Source organism: Salmo salar, chromosome 01, assembly GCF_965601325.2.
Source record: "Salmo salar chromosome 01, fSalSal1, whole genome shotgun sequence".
NCBI classification, from domain to species: Eukaryota; Metazoa; Chordata; class Actinopteri; order Salmoniformes; family Salmonidae; genus Salmo; species Salmo salar.
In genome coordinates, this window is record NC_138291.1 from 124,056,956 (window position 1) to 124,062,955 (window position 6,000).

General features: G+C 41.9%; 1 pseudogene across 1 annotated transcript in view; it reads right to left on the minus strand.

The window, feature by feature from the left end:
• LOC106564811 (fumarate hydratase, mitochondrial-like) overlaps window positions 1-2,365 on the minus strand; it is a 48,566-nt pseudogene extending 46,201 nt beyond the window's left edge. Inside the window, exon 1 of the transcript XR_014394790.1 lies at window positions 2,170-2,365. The product of XR_014394790.1 is annotated as a fumarate hydratase, mitochondrial-like (transcript). The remainder of the gene's footprint in view (window positions 1-2,169) is intronic.
• Between the last annotated feature and the right edge of the window lie 3,635 nt (window positions 2,366-6,000).

The window sequence follows — 6,000 nt, forward strand, 5'->3', positions numbered from 1 at the left end:
ACTAAACTGTTGACAGCCAGTCTGCCCGCTCAAGTAAAATTTGACTCATACTTAAGTCAAATTAAAGATAACTTAATAGAAAATGACTCAGGTAAAAGTGAAAGACACCCAGTTAAATACTACTAGAGTTAGTCTAAAACTATTTGGTTTTAAAATGTACTTAAGTATCAAAAGTAAAAGTATAAATTAATTTTAATTCCTTATATTAAAGCAAAACAGTCGACACGATTGTTGATCTTATTTTTTAAAATTTTTTTTTTTTTTTTTTTTTTTACAATTTTCCTGTCCTGCTAAGCATTCAAAATGTACTTTTGGGTGTCAGGGAAAATGTAAGGAGTAAAAATTACATTATGTTATATAGGAATGTAGTGGAGTAAAATGACATTATTCTATATAGGAATGTAGTGGAGTAAAATGACATTATGTTATATAGGAATGTAGTGGAGTAAAATGACATTATGTTATATAGGAATGTAGTGGAGTAAAATTAAAAGTTGTCAAAAATATAAATAAAGTAAAGTACAGATACTAAAAAAAAAAAATACTTAAGTAGTACTTTAATTATTTTTACGCAAGTACTTTACGCCACTGAGCACAGGGTAACCAGTCCATCCACTACGCATAATAAAGGTTTATACTCAAAAGGCGATTGCTGGAATGTGTTTAATTTTGGAGTATAGGCTAGACCAATGACGTACCAAAGACATCTTAAAATCAGTTTTGTTTTATGTTTTTCCTGCACTTGGTAATATGTGGTAGGTTATGTTTTGTATAAGGTCACAATCTTTTTAATTCAGCTGTTTCTTTCGGCTTGGCTCATAAGCTCTATGGATAAGCATAAGCTCTATGTCTATGGCTGTTTTGAACTAATCATCACAATCCCCAAGTCCAGACTATGGGAGGCGCACAGTACTACATAGAGCCATGACTACATGGAACTCTATTCCACATCAGATAACTGGTGCAGCAATAGAATCAGATTTAAGAAATACACCTTATGGAACAGTGGGGACTCTGAAGCAACACAAGACATGCCACCAGAGGTCTCTTCACAGTCCCCAAGTCCAGAACAGACTATGGGAGGTGCACAGTACTACATAGAGCCATGACTACATGGAACTCCATTCCACATCAGGTAACTGATGCAGCAGTAGAATCAGATTTAAGAAACAGATTAAAAACACACCTTACTGGACAGTGAGGACTTTAGACACACACACACACACACACACACACACACACACACACACACACACACACACACACACACAGTGTTGTAGTATAGTAGTGGCCGGAGGGCACACAATGTATTGTGAAATCTGTTGTAAAATGTATTTTAATATTAAAATAATAATAATAATAATAATAATAATAATAATAATGGTATTATAATGTATATTACTGCCTTCATTTTTGCTGGACCACAGGAAGGGCTGCCTCCTTGTATGTTGAAATTCAACAGCGTGACTTGTGATGGGACTGTTCACAGAAAGGGAGCCTAGATGTTAGAGAGGAGAGAGAGGAGTCTTCCACTCTCTGGTTCCTAGGGGATACTGTTACCCCTGACGCTACCTCGTACCCTCGTATAGCCTCGTTATTGCTATTTTATTGAGGAACGTTAACTATTTGCTTTTTATTTATTTTTTTAATTTAGGACATTTTTCTTGCGTTTGCTCTCTGTATTGTTGGGATAAATAAATAGAATTGTTGGGATAAATAAACTTTGATTTGAACTCCATGTTACTTGGCTAGTAAGTTAGGTAGTGAAAATTAGCCCATTAGCACGCTAGCTAGCAGATAAAGTTGTAAACAGACTTTGACCTTCTGCTAGCTTGACAAGATAACATTAGCCAAATTACATGCTAGCTTACTGCTTGCTACCAGAATATTGCTGTGAATACTCGTTGTTTCTTGTTTGAAAGACTACGGTTGTCCTAAAACGCACAATTACTACATTCGTGTAACGCTAGATAGCAAAGTGGCTAACTATTCATTAATTATGAGCTAATACGGCTAACTAGCCAGTTAGCTATAGCCAGTCTAGCTATAGCCAGTTAGCTATAGCCAGTTAGCTAGCCAGTTAGCTTGGCTAACTAATAAGGTAATTTTTGCGGGCCTGCGATGGCCCTAAACAACGGACTCTAATCTCCGAAAAGACAAAACACGTACCATTCTGGAAGATATGAGGATAACTCCTGCTACAGGACTGTACTTTGTGTTGTCTATGTTCCTCTGTAACGCCTGGAGGTTACAGTTAAATCGCTGGACGTTTCTCAAACAGCGAAACATTGCGTCTGATCAGCTGTCACTTCAGACCAGGGAGCAGAGCGGAACCAAAATGAGCAAACCACAAGCCTGTGTTACGGGGGCGGAAACATATATTTGCAACATTTCTTGTGCATGGGGGATCATTTAAAGCAGCACACCGAATTTAAAAAAAGCAGTATAAAATGTTATTTTACATTTGACTGTCTTCGTGCCGTTAAAACAATTGACGTTGTTTGATAGTGTAACGACCCTGGGTTTATAAGCGCGGAAATCGACTCTGCCGTTCGAGCATGCTTTTGCGGCACAGTCGATAGCGCGCCGGACTTCGGGCTTTGAAGGTCGAGGGTTCGAGACCTGGGGCCTGTTGCACAAAAGTAGAATTAAGACATCCGGGATAAATGACTCAGCTGAGCTCAATGAAGCCAAAACATGTGCGTCCAGGCTTAATTGGTTGCACAAAGACCAAGCCAGGATGAGCAGACACGGATTCATTAAGCCAGGTGAAACCAATCCTGGATAGGTGCGCGCTCACGGCTCACTCAAATAGACCCCGCCACAGATCACAGATTAACTGATTTACCATGGCAACTAGAGCCGCGTACTTTTCCCCGTCGGAAGCACAAATCCTCATGGAGGCATACGAGGAGGTAAAATATATAATTAAGAAGAAAGGCAACACCGCCACAGTGATAAAGCAAAGAGAAAAAGCGTGGCAAAGTATTGCAGACCGCCTGAATGCGTAAGTAGTGCACAATTACACAGTCACCGCTCCGCTGAAACATCACAATTACAATTCAAATATTTAATTCACATCTCCAAAAATGCAGTTGTACTGTAATTATGAAACGGTTAAATTTTTAATTGAAATGCACTGCAGATATGAGTGAAATTGTGTAAAGTAACTCCATCACACTGTATAAAGCTATGATAGATTTTTTGATATTTTTACTGAAAACAAGACAAAAATACCAAGTAATTTTTTGCAGTGTGACTCCATTAAATGTGTGTGTGTGTGTGTGTGTGTGTGTGTGTGTAGATTAAACATGAACGGGCCAAAACGGACATGGCAGCAGGTCAAAATCAAATACAAGAACATTCTGCAGAATGGTATGGTCCCTGACTAATATTTAACAAAGCACAAGCATATATTGTACCCAGAAGGTGCCTGCTCACACATTGTCTGTACTGTTTTAGCAGTGAAAAAGAATACCCACAGACAAGGCACGGGTGGTGGGTCACCAAAGGCTGACCTTACCCCAGCAGAGGACATGGCCTTGGAGCTAAATAAAGGCAGGCCCGTCTTAGAGGGGATCCCTGGGGGGAAAGAGACGAGCATAGGTTCCTCCCAAGATGCCACCCGCTTCATTCAAGGTATGTCCTTCCATCTCTACATGGGATACAACCACATTCATATTGAATCAATTTGGACTGTCTGACTTTGGTTTACCTATTGCCTTGCAGTGTCTGGCAGCACTGTGTTCCTGTTAGAGCCACCAGCACAAGCACCAGACGATGCTGATCCAGTGAGTACTCCATCAAAGGCATACTGTAGGCCTGGCATGTCTTGTCTACTAGCTTCAATATGAATCCGATTAAATGTGATAGGGTGAAGGCCCCAGTGCAGCAGCAACAGCACATGATGGAGACGATGATGAGGAGGAGACCATCTCTCTGGATTCCAGAAGGCATGAGGTATCATGTTAAGACTGTGAAAGTACTATTTACTCTACAATGGTGAGGAGTCCTCATCAAAATCAAAAAATCTAATTTCTTTTACAGGACCCAGATGCTATACAGTGGGAAAACCAGCCTGGCAACATAGTGCGTATTAATAAAAGGACACCACATCCTGCCAAATTCCAGCTGCGCTAATTGTATTGTGTTCACAGAGCTCACAAGCTATCAGAAAGTTGTATGGCAACCACCTCCGGCGCCAAATAGAACTGGCAGACATAGACATTCAGTACAAGAAGAAAAAGATGGAAAATCTTGCACTGGAGTCCGAAATAAAAAAGAGGACAATTAGGAAACTGGACCTTGAAATAAAAAAACTTGAGAGGGAGGTGAGATATGCCTTCAATGTACACTGTATGCTAACTGTAACACAAATGTATTAATCATTATTTTTCTTTCCTCCCCCAGCTCCAAGAAGATGACACAGCTCAAAATAAAAATTAGGTATATTCTCGTAAAGTCAAGTGAGCCATGGCATATGAGCTCTTATTGTGAGCACACAGGACGGTGGCATCTTTCTAAGGTTTTTTTTATTTTCCCAGCAATCAGTACAACCAAGTCATCGTTATAAGGCATCGCCCTCTTTTGCCCACCCCCCCAGCACCAGGTGTGGCCACTAGCCTATATGAAGGCCCAAAATTGTGTGTTCCTTTCTGCTCTGACAATGGCATGCCCATTCGTGCGAGATGTGGTGGATGAAGAAGCACTTGTGCTGAGGAGAGCCTTCAGGCGAGAAAGGGTCTTCAGGGACCGGTTGGACCCACTGGCCTTCCCTGATGACCATCTATATGAAAGATACAGGTTTTCTGCAGATGGCATCAGGTATCTATGCAGACTACTGGGTCCCAGGATTAAGCACCGCACTGCACGGAGCCATGCACTGAGTGTGGAGCAAATGGTTTGTGTGGCCTTGCGCTTTTTTTCTAGTGGAGCCTTCCTGTACTCAGTGGGGGATGCAGAACAGCTGAACAAGGCCACAATTTGCCGCACAATAAGGAGTGTGTGTCTGGCTATCAAAGCATTAGCAGATGTCTTCATCTCCTTCCCTGGCCACAGAAGACTCTGTGACATCAAAGAGGAGTTCTATAGGATTGCAGGTAAGAGGATCTACAAATTACAGGACAACTGTTAACACATAGTAGGATACTCATTACTTTGTGTGACAGGTTTCCCCAATGTCATTGGTGCAGTGGACTGCACACACATAAGGATAAAAGCCCCCTCAGGTGCCCATGAGGCCGATTTTGTGAATAGGAAATCCTTTCACAGCATTAATGTTCAGGTGAACATAACTTTTTGATATTGTCCATTGACGAACACTCTGCATTGCCAGTGATGTGCATTGATTGGTGTAATATTCCTCATCTTATGATTTCAGATGGTCTGCAATGCTGACTGTGTGATCAGCAATGTTGTGGCAAAATGGCCTGGCTCAGTCCATGACTCCAGAATCTTTCGGGCCTCTGAAATCTATCAGTGCCTATCACAAGGTAAGCCACACAACCCCTATTTATAACCATCATGGCTGTGTCAAGAATATCACTGTGTTTATGAGGTAGTAATGATGAGATTTTGTGTTGACAGGTGAATTCTCTGGTGTGCTGCTGGGAGACAGGGGGTATGGCTGCCAGCCTTTTCTCCTGACACCTTTCACAGACCCCCAGGAAGCACAGCAGGCCTACAACCATGCCCATGCCAGGACCAGGGCCAGAGTTGAAATGACCTTTGGCCTCCTGAAGGCACGCTTTCACTGCCTTCACAAATTAAGGGTCAGCCCTGTTAGGGCATGTGATATTACTGTGGCTTGTGCTGTCCTCCACAATGTGGCCTGCCTGAGGAAGGAGAGGGCCCCCAGAGTGCCACCAGCCATGGACTGGGACAATCCGGCAATCTTCCCTGATGACGACAGTGGTCGGCTGCTGAGGGACCAATATGTGTTGAATTATTTTAGTTAGTATGTGTGCTTTCAATTTTGGTTAAATATGTCCTGCGGTGGCA